The sequence below is a fragment of the Engystomops pustulosus genome, chromosome 1, assembly GCF_040894005.1.
Source record: "Engystomops pustulosus chromosome 1, aEngPut4.maternal, whole genome shotgun sequence".
Lineage (NCBI taxonomy): Eukaryota > Metazoa > Chordata > Amphibia > Anura > Leptodactylidae > Engystomops > Engystomops pustulosus.
The window spans coordinates 143,130,246-143,146,337 of record NC_092411.1 but is presented as its reverse complement, the minus strand read 5'-3'; the positions used below and the strand labels follow the sequence as shown (position 1 = coordinate 143,146,337).

Here is a 16,092-nt window from a genome sequence, read left to right as displayed (position 1 = left end):
CCTGTCATTTAAAATTACCAGGCTACATCAATAAGATAACTTTCAATCAAAATACAATAGGAGGGTGGTTTCTTTTAAGAAAAAGGCTATGAACCTAATGATGGTATTTACAGGCATTTGGTTGTATTAAGCAACATGTAATATTTTATTTGGTATAAGACCTAAGTTCTAATAGAAATATGTAGTTACATATTGCAAGTAATATAGGAGCTTTTTATGATAAAACATAATGTGCTGGATTAGAAGCTCGTTCTGCAATGGCTCATCATCCTACCTAATGAAGGTCTTGTGGAGGGAACCCCTTTTACGATGTTTGTATGCCATAAAGGCTTGTAGAAATGACCTTATTTGGTTAAGACAAATTTCCCTACACTGCTGTAATGAAAAACAAAAATACAGGTGTTAAGCAGTCTTCCACTAAGAGCGATGTGAGGACTAACACATTGGCAGAAAAACATGTGGAAAGTCATGATGATCTAGGAATGAAAACTCAGCTTATAACAGGATATTTATAATGCAATCAATGCCATGGGACTGCATCTGCTCAGAAAACATTTGGCTCAGAGGCCCATTAGTGATATAATGTAAGCCTCCCCTGCCACTGGCATATAAGAAATCAATTTAAGCCAACTGTACTTGCAAATGTTCTGGTACGTAAACACTAAGAACAGCTATCAATCCCACTTGTCGTACAAATTATTCCGCTAACTGGAAAATAAACCCGTGTCTCACTCATCTAACTTTATTTGTACACAGTAAAAACCAATGTGGCATCACAACACCGTTCTCTATTCACCCTGATCATAAATTCATAGCACATCAAGCCATGTTTTATACAAACATATGCCTAAACAGATGGGTAAACATATCTACATTTCTCAGGTCAGGGAATATAAAGCACAGAAATCCAGAGGGTGTCCTAATCGATGATATGCAGGACCAGGCCTAGGGTGCGGTAATCTTCATAGGCATCTATTACTAAGGTGCTCATTGACATCTAATTTCCAGTGGATTAAATGGGAATGTGCTGAAAATAGTAGCAATGAAATTTAACTATAACTAGTTATAGGTTTTATAATGTTTTCATACATTTACAAAAATTAAAACTTTTCAATGTTATCATTTTTAGGAGTGTAGAATTTTTTATATTTTTTAAAATGGCAAAATGTGGCATTTTCGACTTTTGGCGCAATTTTCCGTTACATGGTTAAACGCAGTGAAAAACCGTTATTATATTTTGATAGATCTGGCATTATCGGATGCGGCGATACCTACCGTATTTTTTGGTCTATAAGACGCACATTTTTTCCCCAGAAGATGGGGAAAAAACTGTGGTGCGTCTTATAGTCCAAATGTACTGAGTGCCGGCGTCTCAGCCCTCCACTGCAGGAGAGAATGGAGGACGGCACATGGCAGTAAGCGCAGGGGCAGTGCTGAGCTCGGCACCACACACAGCTGCTGCCTCTTAGTTTCTATGAGCAGCGGAGCTCAGTGATCAGGGCACACAGACTGTGACACCACTTCCAGGTTATCAGATGAAGGGAAGCAGAAGCCACGCCCCCTCAGCACGGAGCTCTCACTGTGACTGATGCCGGACAGGTCACTGTCCCAGAGTCCCAGCTGCTCTGCTGCAGGGGCATCAAATACCACTAAAGAGGGGACAGGACCTGTGACCAGTACTGGAGTCTCTGCTCCTATGCCTGCTGTGCTGTTCTCACAGGTGTGTGAAACTGAACAATTCCCAAACAGTGCTTGTACAAGGTCACAGGAGCTTACAGTCTATGTCACCCCCTGTTTCCCCTCCTCCTCATAGATTGTAAGCTCTTGTGTTCATTGTACAAGCATTGTCACCTCCTGTGTCTCCTCCTCCTCATAGATTGTAAGTTCTTGTGACCATTGTACAAGCGCTGTCACCTCCTGTGTCCTCCTCCTCATAGAGTGTAAGCTCTTGGGCCATTGTACAAGCATTGTCACCTCCTGTCCTCCCCTCCTCATAGATTGTAAGTTCTTGTTACCATTGTACAAGCGCTGTCACCTCCTGTGTCCTCCTCCTCATAGAGTGTAAGCTCTTGTGGCCATTGTACAAGCATTGTCACCTTCTCTGTCCCCTCCTCCTCATAGATTGTAAGCTCTTGTGACCATTGTACAAGCACTGTCACCTCCTGTGCCCTCCTCCTCATAGATTGTAAGCTCTTGTGACCATTGTACAAGCACTGTCATCTCCTGGGTCCCCTCCTCATAGATTGTAAGCTCCTGTGACTATTGAACAAGCATTGTCACCTCCTGTGTCTCCTCCTCCTCATAGATTGTAAGCTCTTGTGACCATTGTACAAGCATTGTCACCGCCAGTGCCCTCTCCTTCTCATAGATTGCAAGCTCTTGTGACCATTGTACAAGCATTGTCACCGCCAGTGCCCCTCCTCCTCATAGATTGTAAGCTCTTGTGACCATTGTCACATATACAGCCCTGGCAACTCTTGAGACCCCCTGACTACGTGCCAGCATAAATCTATCTAAAGAGCCATAATTCCCATCACTAATTCTGCTCCCAACACTGGTTGGCTGAGCTTGGTACTGTCAGCACGGGAGTCATCCTTCAGCATCAGGTAACAGTGTCCCATAAAATGTCCCCTAATAAAGTCTCCCCATTAATTCTCCCCGAACACAGTACACTATTAAAACCTCACCAAATGTCACACAATGGCCCCTAATAAAAGTATCCCCTACACAGTCCCCTTAGGCTACATTCACATGAACGTGTGCCCGCCGTACGTAGCACGGGGGGCACACGTTGATGCCGGGAAGAGGAGGAGGGGGTGAGGGCTGCTCGCCCCTACCCCTTTCCAAAGAGAAACATGGCTGCACCGCCCCGTAAGGCGCTGCTACTTTACTGTTACTTTATTAAATATTTTAGCACACTATTTGGGGAAAAACACATTTTTTCTTATTTTTCCACCTCTAAAACCTAGGTGCGTCTTATGGTCCAGTGCGTCTTATAGTCCGAAAAATACGGTAATGTGTTTATTATTTTTACTGTTTATTTCTATTTCTATCAGTTTTAGGGAAGGGGGGTGATTTGAATTTTTATGTTTTTTATTACCTTTTTTTAATTTTTGTTTTTACTATTTTTCAGACTCCGTAGGTTGTTCAAATTTAACCCTAGGTTGTTTGATCGATCCTACCATATACTGCCATACTACAGTATGGCAGTATATTGGGATTTTCCTCCTCATTCATTACGATGTGCTGATAGCACATAGTAATGAAGGGGTTAAAACGAGACAGCCTTCGGCAGACCCGAGGCTGTCATGGCGACAGATCGCTGCTCCCCGATTATGTCACGGGGAGCGACGATCCTTGGCAAGATGCCGTCCCATGCTCCGCCATCTTTTTGAAGCCGCTGGCCGTGAGCCATCTCCATGCACCCGCACCCGGCATGCGATGTAATACTACGTCACATGTCGGTAAGGGGTTAAAGTGATTTAACCAATCATTTGTAGATTTGTGAAAAAAATGTACAACAAAGTGAGAAACGTAATTATTATTATTAATATTATTTATCTAAAATAAAAAAAATATGTATATATATTTATATCTACTCTTTATATTTTGGAAGTGGTCCAATCCATTTGGCTCATTTAATATACTGAATGTGAGAAAAGTTTGAACCTTCATTGATTCAATCTCTTATGGTGTGCGTAAGGTCTTCAAAACATTTTGACAGAACAAATTGTAGTATACATTTACACGCACTAAGAGTGAATGAGAGCAAGCCTCTGACTTAGTCATCTGTGTTCATACAGGGATTTCCTCGAATTATGATGTCAGAATGCCAAGAAGTGGAAGGCTCCAGATTTGTCAGCAGCATATCCCTCAAACAGTGATGGAAACTTTAACTCCTTTGGGACTAAGACATTTTAGGGATTTAGGATCTGTGTCACTATAAGTGGTTATATCTTTGGAATGCTTTAACATATACAGGGTGTTTTGAGATGGAAATTAAAGGGAATCTACCACCAGGATGAAAGACTATGCAAATGAGGGACTACAGGCTCCATTGGTGTTAATGGAGCCTGGAACCCCTCAGGCTCATTTGCATACAATCTTTCATCCTGGTGGTAGATGTCCTTTAAGCAAAAATTTCTAACAATTCTTCATTTTCAAAGTTCTAAATATTTTTCTTTTTAGGCAGATAGTCATAGCACCCAAACAACTTCATTACTAACATTTTCTAAATGTCTTCTTTATATCGGCATGGCTTTTTATGCATCCAGGAGGTTGAGAATTTTGGGTGCAATTTTTGGCATTTTTATTAAAAACCGCCAAAACCTACTGTATATTTAGAGGCGTGTAAAGTGACTTTGAGAAGCATATATAACAATAAAACCCCATAAATTATGGCATTTTAGAAACTACACCCCTCAATGTATGATAAATCAACTTTAAGAAGTTATATTAACCCTTCAGGTGTTTCACAGGGGTTAAAACAAAATGGAGGTGGAATTTTCAAACTGTATTTTTTTTAGACAAAACATTAATTTTGGCCAAAATTAAACAGTCACAATGTATTAAATGACTATAGAATCCACAAAGTTTGAAACCTAATTTTTTTCAGGTATGCCGCTACCCCATATGTGTTGGTAAATTGGTGTTTGGGCACATGGCCAGGCATAGAACGGAAGGAGGCGCCATTCTGAGAAGATTTGCATTGTCACATTTTACAGGCTATAAAATGTTTATTTTTGGGGGCATATGGGTTTTTTTTGTGGAATGAAATCCACTTTTCTAGGGAATTCAATAGCTGATAATGAGATTTCTTGGTGGTGGTTAAAAAAAAATCATTAATTCTGGTTTAGAGTTTTTAGTTTTTTTTCTGTCTGTTCACTATAAAATAAAAATAATACGTTATCTGTATTCTATGTAACACCACGATTACAGCGATACCCATTTATATAGCTTTTTTATGTTTGACTTGTTTTGCAGAATATAGAACTCATTTAGGGCTTGTTTTTTGCAGGACAAGCTTTTTATTGGTGTCATGTCGAGGTAAATGTTACCTTTTGATCACTTTTTATCCTGTTTTTATGTGGTCAGATGTGAGAATATCATAATTTTTGTGGGTTTTTTCCCTTTATTAAGACGTTCACCGTACAGGTTCAGTGACAATTTTATTTTATTGCACGGGTTGTGACGTGACATGTTGATACCCAAATATGTAGGGGTTTTCGATGATTTTCACTTTTTTATGTTGTATTTGATTTTCATATGGGATGAGCCATCAGTGGACTTTTATATTTTTTTTTATTTATTTTTTTTAACTTTTTTTTATTGTTTTATTTTGTCCCAGTGTCATTTAATCACTTGTTCAGTGTAATATACTGCAATACTAAGGTATTGCAGCATATTACATAGTCAGCCTATGCATTCTGTGTAGGTTGACAGCAGCACTGTTAGATTGTGCTTTCACCGCAATCCTAACAGACTTCTATGAAGGCAGCCCTAGGTTCCTTCATCGGACCTCAGAGCTGCTATAACAACCCTTGGCAGCTCGGTACCCTGCATGGTGGGTCCCAATCATCCCTAAAATGCCCTATAGTTGCCTCGGTCATCATGGCGTTAAACAGCCAAGATCGTGATAGTCACAATTCCAGCTGTTACTGCGGGAGCCCAGGTGATCCCCATGATGTAACTGTATGTCAGGGTGCGGCAAGTACTGACCTACTGTTACGTGTGAGGGTGTGGGAAGGTGTTAAAAATTACTTTATTATTATAATTTCTAAATTATAGTCTAATTAGATGTCTATACAGCATACAACCATATAACTGATAACATAGTAGTTAACATAGGTTATAAATAATTTCCACAACAATGTTAGCAGGTTAAATGTCTAATAATGTTACATTCGCATCAAGTTTTGTTTTAAATAAAGTAGTGTATGCTGCAGTGGCCATTGGAATCTAAGGGGGGTGGTTGCCAACATATCCTTCCCTGGCCTCCCCTTAGTGTATGCTGTGGGTGTTTCCTCAGTGATTTATTTATCCAAATATGGTCACTTGGAAGATACCTGGAACATCAGCAGCAACAAGTCACTGTCTCCTCCCAATTTAAGCGAGGAGAAGCTGAACTGGAGAACGTATCTTACTGTATTGACATACAGTAGGATACGCTGCTGCTGTATGTTGTAAGGATATGTTGCGGATGTTTTTGATGTACCTTTATAATGGATGGAAGAAAAGTGATCTGATTGCAACCTAAGGCTACATTCACACGAACGTGTGCTAGCCGTACCATAGTACAGCGGCACATGGGAAAGGAGGAGACTCCATCACCGGCCCTCTCCATAGCGATATGCTGCACCGTACCACTTCCATACGGTCCCGTGAGCCCATTTCCGTCTATGGGGGACGTATATACGTCAGTTAGTCAGTGGCTTATGTGATAAGAAGCTCAGTTCCATATTCTATCCGTGGATAGGGCCTAATTTGTGTTTGTGGGAAAACACCTTTAATCTCTGCCTTACTAGTTGGGATGAGAACAGCCTGTGGTGATCGGACCACCATTTTTTTTCACAGAGTGATACACCTGGCACTCTATTGGCAAGAGTTTACTGTTGAGGAGGTAACTTTGGATTGCACAGCTGTAAATATGAAACCCCGAAGAAAATGGAGCAATTGTGTGTTTCACGGGATGAGCCCTCTCCATACAAGGTGGGTGTTTTGCTGCATATTGAGAAGCTCATACAGTATTACTTGTATTTTGATAACTTATAAAGAATGGCTGGACCTTGGTACAAGCACTTTTACCTCCTATGTTGCCTATTCTTCATCATAGATAGTAAGCTCTTGGGGCAGGGCCATCCACTTCTGTTTTTAACTGATGACTATGTTATTGCTCTGTAATGTTTCATTATGTCTTTATACACTCACTGGCCACTTTATTAGGTACACCATGCTAGTAACAGGTTGAACCCCCTTTCGCCTTCAGAACTGCCTCAATTCTTCGTGGCATAGATTCAACAAGGTGCTGGAAGCATTCCTCAGAGATTTTGGTCCATAGTGACATGATGGCATCACACAGTTGCCGCAAATTTGTCGGCTGCATATCCATGATGCGAATCTCCCGTTCCACCACATCCCAAAGATGCTCTATTGGATTGAGACCTGGTGACTGTGGAGGCCATTTGAGTACAGTGAACTCTTTGTCATGTTCAAGAAACCAGTCTGAGATGATTCCAGCTTTATGACATGGCTCATTATCCTGCTGAAAGTAGCCATCAGATGTTGGGTACATTGTGGTTATAAAGGGATGGACATGGTCAGCAACAATACTCAGGTAGGCTGTGGCGTTGCAACGATGCTCAATTGGTACCAAGGGGCCCAAAGAGTGCCAAGAAAATATTCCCCACACCATGACACCACCACCACCAGCCTGAACCGTTGATAAAAGGCAGGATGGATCCATGCTTTCATGTTGTTGACGCCAAATTCTGACCCTACCATCCGAATGTCGCAGCAGAAATCGAGACTCATCAGACCAGGCAACGTTTTTCCAATCTTCTACTGTCCAATTTCGATGAGCTTGTGCAAATTGTAGCCTCAGTTTCCTGTTCTTAGCTGAAAGGAGTGGCACCCGGTGTGGTCTTCTGCTGCTGTAGCCCATCTGCCTCAAAGTTCGACGTACTGTGCGTTCAGAGATGCTCTTCTGCCTACCTTGGTTGTAACGGGTGGCGATTTGAGTCACTGTTGCCTTTCTATCAGCTCGAACCAGTCTGCCCATTCTCCTCTGGCATTTCCACCCACAGAACTGCCGCTCACTGGATGTTTTTTTTTTTTCGGACCATTCTCTGTAAACCCTAGAGATGGTTGTGCGTGAAAATCCCAGTAGATCAGCAGTTTCTGAAATACTCAGACCAGCCCTTCTGGCACCAACAACCATGCCACGTTCAAAGGCACTCAAATCACCTTTCTTCCATACTGATGCTCGGTTTGAACTGCAGGAGATTGTCTTGACCATGTCTACATGCCTAAATGCACTGAGTTGCCGCTGATTAGAAATTAAGTGTTAACGAGCAGTTGGATAGGTGTGCCGCTGAGTGTATGTACCAAATGATTTGTGAAGCCCATAGAATATGATGCGGCTATATAAATAAAGATTTATTATCTAAATTTAAAATGATTTACTATTAAGGAGGAAGTATGATAAAAGCTTATGTAGGTGGACAAGGATAAGATATATTACAAAGTTTCTTGTAGTCACCTGTACTATATATTTCCCTTGCGAATGTACTATTACATCCAGGTACTTTCAGAAATCCATCCCTGATTGTGAATGTCTTGTCAAACTTTTCTTTGGTATTTGTCACGACGAGGATGTCGCTGCCTCATCACGTAATTTGGGGTGCAACTGTACAGATTCATTTAGCCTACTCAAACTTGCGCTCACCTTTCACTCAGGACACAAATTGAGCATAAATCACACCTCATACAGCTGCAGCACCACAGTTATGACCCCGCCACCACTTATTGCATTTATACTGGGACCAATTACCGTATATACCGGCGTATAAGACGACTTTTGAAGACTGAAAAATCTTCAGTCTGGTCTGGGGTCGTCTTATACGCCGGTAATGTTTCTTCTCACCTTTTCCGCGATCCACCGAAGCTCCGCTGCTACGCTCCGGCCGCCGGTGACAGCTACGTGGGTGCCGGTGCCGCCGGTGACAGCTTCGGTGGATCGCGGGAAAGGTGAGAAGCTGTTTTATTATTAGTGTGCCAAGCAGGCTGGCTATATAGAGGGGGAGGCGGCAGGATGCAAACTGGGGGGGGCGGCATTCCGCACAATTGGGGGCCGCCAGGCTGTATAATAGCTGGCTGTATACTGGGGGTACAGGATGGCAGTATACTAGGGGGGGCAGTTTGGCTATATACAAGGGGGCTGGCTGTATACTGGGGGTACAGGCTGGCAATATACAGGGGGAGCTGGCTGTTGGAAAAGGGGTAGTCTTATACGGCGAATATATCTTAAACTCTATATTTTTAACAGGAAAGTAGGGGGGTCGTCTTATACACCAGGTCGTCTTATACGCCAGAATATACAGTACTATCCCACTGTACATCCACTCCTGCCTCTCAAGCAGTCACCTTGTCACACCACTAGACATGCACACTCAGCTCTCTAGCAGTCACACAGCAAATCACACTTTTCAAGGCTATGAGTTCGCAGACCATACAGGGAATTACAAAAGGTTTATAGTGCGTCCAAAAAGACAAAATAAAGAATTACAAAATAAAAATGACACACAACACAGCAAAATAGTTATAAAATAAAAAGGGAGAAAAATAACAGTAACTTACAAATTAAAGAAAATCCTGATTCCCTGGAGGTGGGAGAAATATGGAACCCACTCAGCTTGTTTTAGCAGCCCCAATAAAGTGAACCCATTTTCTTGTATCTCCTATGGTTTTATATCTTCTCTGTTTAGTTCAGGTTTCAGAACCAGTCATTCAGGATTGGACAAAGTGTTCAGGACAAAGTCCAAGAATATTTAAACAGTTCTTTGTTTCCTAATACGGTATGTGTGTGTGGGGGGGAGAGGTGACCAAGAGTCCTTTGGGGCCTGCACAGACCAGTCTGCAGGTCAGAGTTTATGAAGCTTTAAAACCTCGAGGATGTTGTAAAAGCTGCCTGGACGCTTATAGATGCCAATTGTCATATACAGGCGGTCCCCTACTTAAGGACACCCGACTTACAGACAACCCATAGTTACAGACGGACCCCTCTGCCCACTGTGACCTCTGGTGAAGCTCTCTGGATACTTTACTATAGTCCCAGACTGCAATGATCAGCTGTAAGGTGTCTGTAATGAAGCTTTATTGATAATTCTTGGTCCAATTACACCAAAAATTTTGAAACTCCAATTGTCACTGGGGCAAAAGAAAAAAAATTGTCTAGAACTTCCATTATAAAATATACAGTTTCGACTTGCATACAAATTCAACTTAAGAACAAACCTCCAGACCCTATCTTGTATGTAACCCGGGGACTGCCTGTAGTTCAACAAAGTTAGTAATTGCCCTATAGTTAAACAAATCTTACACCTTTCGAGATTAATATTTCCTTGTTATTTTGGATCTTCATAAATCTGCCACACAGTGGCAGTGACATTTAGCTTTGAACCTCCTTCTTGGCTCCTACACTATTTCCTACATTGGGGGAGATGTATTAGTGTGTGGGTCTTTAGACCATACCTCCCAACATTTGTGAACGGGAAAGAGGGACAAAATGGCGGCACACGTAGCAATCTCCCTAAGCCACTCCCCCAATCACTCCCTGGCCACGCCCCAAATTTTAACCATATTATAATTATAAAAATCATCTCAATAAAAAAAAAAAAAATTGTCCTGACTGGGACTTGAACCTAGAACCTGCAGCGTGCATGAACAATAATGACACAGTGCCCCAACCCACTGAGCTATAATCTCAGTGACTATCTAGTTCTAGAATTTTGGTAGCTAAGCCCTGTGACTGCTACTGTTACACTGACACAGATTTAATGCCTTGGTATATAGGGAGGGATCTTCTCAGAGATGATTGTAATTATTGCGACTATTATTGTTATTATTATTATTGAGACTATGATTATTATTATTATTATGGAGATGATTATTATTATTTTTACTATTATTAATAATCGTCTCCATAATAATAAAAATAATAAAATTTATAATAATAATAATAGTCTCAATAATTACAATAATAACCTCTGAGAAGATCCCTCTCTATATATCAGTGCATTAGTCTGTGTCACAATGTAACAGTGGCAGATAACACTTCTTAGTTACCAGAAATCCTCAGCTCTGTATCACTGGGCTTTTAGTTCAGTTAGTTAAGGCTCCTGTCTACAGTGCAGAGGGTCCCAGGTTCGAATCTCAGCCTGGCCAAAACTTTATTTAATTAAATAAAGAGCTTGTGTCTGGGGAAGCCCTAGGAGACCATATATGGACAGATGGTGATCTGAGCCTGATGACGTGGTCCCTGCTCTATGCTAACCCGACACTTCTCTGAAAAGGATTCCCTGCCCGATGTCTGCTCTGGGGAACCCTAGGAGATGCAGTGACCATATATGGATAGAGATCTGAAGCTGATGACGTGGTCCCTGCTCTCCGCTAAGCCGACACTTCTCTGAAAAGGATTCCCTGCCCGATGTCTGTAGAAGCCATTCTGTACTATGGGTTCTGGCTTTCAAAGTATTTACTATGGGGACACAGCGGGACCTGTGACAATCTCATAGCTGCCCGTGACGCGGGGCAAAGGTAAGAAAAACAAGACTTTCCCGGCAAAATCGGGACGGTTGGGAGCTATGCTTTAGACCATTGCAGAGTAGAACTAGACAGTTCTCTGCTTTGCCACATTAATCATTGTGTGTCTGATGCTGGATGATTAATCTGGTGCACAAAACTTTGCACAATATATAATTTGTGGTCTAGTTAATAAAATCTTTTTGGGGCAACAACTTCATTTAGAGCACAGACTTTGTGCCACACGGCCAAGCCCCATTTTCCAGAGATCAAACGTCTTTTTCATACAAGTCAGAAAAGTAATTTCAGAAGGTCTTTTACTCCAGAATTCAGGTGCAGGCAGCAAGATAAATATTTTCTAAATGTGCTTGTTTTGTGTCTAGAAGAGACTGCTATAAAGTCACATCATTCCACTGCAGTGGAATATGCTGGGCCCGGTAAACACATAAACTCCCTGAGCTCCCCCTCCTCCATGTAGTCAAAATTATTCATATTATGTCTGCAGAAATTAACTTAGCTCCTTGGATAAATGTAATTAAGGCTTTCTGCAAAATAACCTGACATTTAAAGAAAAGTAGACAATTTACTTCTAAATAACATACATCAGTAAGGTATTCCAAGTGAAAAGGTGAATGTGCTTGCTGTGTATGTATCAAAATGGCAAAAGCAATGACAAAAACCTCTTATTAGTAATTTAAGTCAGCTCGCCTCCAGTGATGGGAGTGAGGCTCCATTTGCCTCATGTCAATAGAGCCTCAGGTTGCACATGCATCCATCTCATGTTGAAAGATATTAAATGGTCAATACGTCAGGCTTCTAGCACCGACTGGAACACAAGCTGAGCCGGTACCAGAGGCAGTGGGTGTCAGCAGTGCCGAATGTCCCGGGGTTGCCGATCACTCCTGCTGTTAGATCCCAGGTCTGACTGTAAACTGACTGCACATGTGTCTGCATGCACAGTTTACACTGAGATACATTACTCCAATTCTATATAAAGTAAAATAAATGTCAAAGTGTACAAAAGATTTTAAAAAATAAAGTTAAAGTCCCTAAAAGTGGAAGTTTAATATAAACATTTGTACCTCTTCTGACCCACTTCTCATTTTGTCTTCCAAATTCTTAGAACTGCCTAAAAATTATAACAGTGAAAGCAGTTCTGGAACAACTGGTTTCTGTATTTTCAAGAAGATTCCAGAATTTACTTTTTTGGGGATCATTAAAGGTTTTAATGAAATTTGAAGTATATAATTAAATCAATATGTAGGTGTAATTTAGAATAGTATGATTTTGTCTGTAATACATTCATAAAGCTCTAAAATTTACACATTCACAGGAGAAAACCCATCTTAAAATTTGTGATGCAATTTCTCCAGAGTTACAGAGACACCACACATGTGGACTTTACTTATTGTATGGTCGTACAGCGAGGCACAGAAGGGAAGAAGAGCCGTGCAGTAGCCAGTTTTTGTGGGTTTTAGTTAGTTCATCACACACTTTTTTGAGCTATAAAATATTTGCTTTTTTGTTAATGTTGCCCTGCGAGGGCTTTTTATTTGCGGGATAAGAAGCATTTTTCACTGGTACAATTTTGAGGTGGCTATGGCCTATTGTTGAAAATGTATATCTTTTTTGTAAGGGGGGTTGTAGATACATAAATTCTGTTATTTTTAAAAAAAATTTTTTGTGTTTACCATATACCTTAAAAAACATGTTAGATTTATTCAGTGGGTCACTACGATTACTGGGATACCAAATTTACATATTTTTGCTTACGTTTTACTAATTTTGTACATATCTTTTTTCAATAAATGTAACTGTAAAATTGCTTAATTGTTAATGAACAAATGTCAGTCGACTGCTTATATTGATTTATTCTGCTTATTGCTTTTTCACTTTTTACCTCCGTCAGAATAGAATTGTACCAGGATCTGCCATGTTTTTCTGTTGAAAGGGAGGTGGTGGGTTCACAAATTTTTGTCTGCCTAGGGCACCAGAACGTCTTACCCCGGCCCTGTTGACTATTATGTATTAGCAGAAGAACGCTTAGAATTTTTTGGCTGACATAAAAACTCACAGGATTTTAAAGTAAAAGCTGCTTTATTTGCCTTACCACAACCTAAAACAGTATTCAGTATGGTTTTTTTTTCATTAAATTCTTCACTATGTTTATGATACCATTCAGCACAATTACAATCCAGTAACAATATTTTCCTGCTGGTGCTCACTAACAAGCTTTGGACTGCTTTTATTTTACCTTTTATAATAGGTATTTTTTCTGCATTGTAAATGTTACGGAATGTCAGATTACACAATCAACAAGTAAAAATATAACATTGTAATTGAGCATACTCTAGCTTGTTTAGCACTTACGTTAAACATTTTGCTGACTGCGGCTGGTTCCGCGGCCTGGCACCATGCTGGCCTCTTCCACATCGCCAACCTGGTGGATCCCATAGCACGAACTCTGATACCCTTTCCTGATCTCCAGGCCAAACACAACTCCTCCTCTTCCCTCTTTCAGTATCTGCAGATCAAACACTACACGAATTCCATGTTTCAGTCAGACCAGGTCTCAACACCAACCCCCTTTGAACGACTATGTAAGCTTAATTCGTCGACCTCGGGACTCATCTCCTCTTTGTATTCTATCCTAACTGACCCAACGCCTGATCAGCTACTGAGGCATCACTACATGTTTAAATGGGATACTTATATAGGGGAACAATATGTGATGAACTTTGGCTTTTGGTCTGGAGACCAGCCGAAGTCAGCCTCATGTGTAATAAATAAAGAATATCAGTACAAAATACTCATGCACTGGTGTCACATTCCCCAATTACTGCACACTGTAAGCCTACCCTTCCTCATACCTGCTGGGACTGGAAAATGAATTCAAAATACTCATGCACTGGTATCACACTCCCCAATTACTGCACACTCTTAAGCCTACCCTTCCTCATACCTGCTGGGACTGGAAAATGAATACAAAATACTCATGCACTGGTATCACACTCCCCAATTACTGCACACTCTTAAGCCTACCCTTCATCATACCTGCTGGGACTGGAAAATGAATCCAAAATACTCATGCACTGGTATCACACTCCCCAATTACTGCACACTCTTAAGCCTACCCTTCCTCATACCTGCTGGGACTGTCCCTTGCTTACACCTTTTTGGAAACAGGTACAATGGACTCACTCCCAGGTTCTCTCACTAGACTTCCCACTATGTCCAAAAACCTACATACTAAACATTTTCCCACAGCCTCTTAGGAAGCATACTCTTATTTTAGCTTTAACCCCTTAAGGACGCAGGGTTTTTCGGCCGATTTCTCGCTCTCCAACTTCAAAAATCCATAACTTTTTCATTTTTCCGTGTACAGAGCTGTGTGAGGGCTTATTTTGTGCGTAACAAATTTTACTTTCCCGTGATGTTATTTATTTTAACATGCCGTGTACTGCGTAGCTGAAAAAAAATTCCAAATGTGGAAAAATTGAAAAAAAACGTCACGTGCGTCACGTTCTTGTGGGCTCAGTTTTTACGACTTTCACTCTTCGCTCCAAATAACACGCCTACTTTATTCTTTGGTTCGGTGCGATCGCGGTGATACCAAATTTATATAGGTTTTATTGTGTTTTAATACATTTTCAAAAATTAAACGAATGTGTACAAAAAAGAAAAAAAATTTTTTGCCATCTTCTGACGCTAATAACTTTTTCATACTTTGGCGCACGGAGATGTGTGATGTGTCATTTTTTGCGAAATGAGGCGACGTTTTCATTGCTTCCATTTTGAGGTCTGTGCGATATTTTGATTATTTTTTATTTCATTTTTTATGTTATGTAAAAAGGTGTAAAAGTCGCATTTCGGACATTTGGGCGCCATTTCCCGCCTCGGAGGTCACCGCCGGCCGTAACCGTTTTTATATTTTGATAGATCGGGCATTTTGGGACGCGGCGATACCTAATATGTTTGTGATTTTTACTGTTTATTATGTTTTATATCCGTTCTAGGGAAAGGGGGGTGATTTGAACTTTTAATATTTTATTAATTTTTTTTATTTTTTAAACTTTTTTTTTTCTTTTTTTTTTCACTATCTTTTAGACCATCTAGGGTACATTAACCCTAGATGGTCAGATTGCTGCTACCATATACTGCAATACTTCTGTATTGCAATATATGGCATTTTTGCAGCACATTCATTACAATGAGCCACTGGCTCATTGTAACGAATCTGCAGCTGCCAGATAGCCTCGTGTCAAAAGAAGACACGAGGCTACCATGGCAACCGATCGCCGCCCCCCGATGACGTTCGGGGGCGTGGCGATCGAAAAAAAGATGGCGGCGCCCACGCGCCGCCGTCTTTTAAATGCCGCCGGCGACTTTGCCGGCGGCAACGGGGGGGTTAATAGCCGCGATCGGTGCTAGCACCGACCGCGGTTATTAGCGGTGGGGGTTTTATGCATTTTGCAAAAACCCCCACCTTTGTATGAAGAGGACTCAGCCCGTGAGCCCTCTTCATACATCCCTTATACCTCTGCGCCGTAGAGCTACGGCGCAGAGCGTTAAGGGGTTAAACATTATTACGGCTGCAAAATGTCTTATTGCTAAGTATTGGAGAAAGGTTACTCCCACCTCGCGATACGAGCTATACACTCGCATAAAGCAAGTGCTGTGACAACACTTTGGTATTTGATTTGGTTCAAATTGTGCAAAAGTTTCACTGCCATTGTGGTTCTGTCTGACCAATGGTAGATCTTTCATAGAAGAAGTGCTTTGGAATAGAAAGTG

The 16,092-nt window shown here is 41.1% G+C and overlaps 1 protein-coding gene and 1 long non-coding RNA gene across 4 annotated transcripts in view; one reads left to right on the top strand and one right to left on the bottom strand.

Moving 5' to 3' along the window:
* RNF38 (ring finger protein 38) overlaps nt 1–16,092 on the bottom strand; it is a 185,643-nt gene that overhangs the window by 38,380 nt on the left and 131,171 nt on the right. The gene's annotated exons all lie outside the window — the stretch shown is intronic.
* LOC140134677 (uncharacterized) overlaps nt 1–16,092 on the top strand; it is a 55,277-nt gene that overhangs the window by 9,937 nt on the left and 29,248 nt on the right. For both annotated transcript variants that reach the window (XR_011856373.1, XR_011856372.1), the window contains exon 2: nt 6,574–6,708. This is a non-coding gene — a long non-coding RNA (uncharacterized lncRNA). The remainder of the gene's footprint in view (nt 1–6,573; nt 6,709–16,092) is intronic.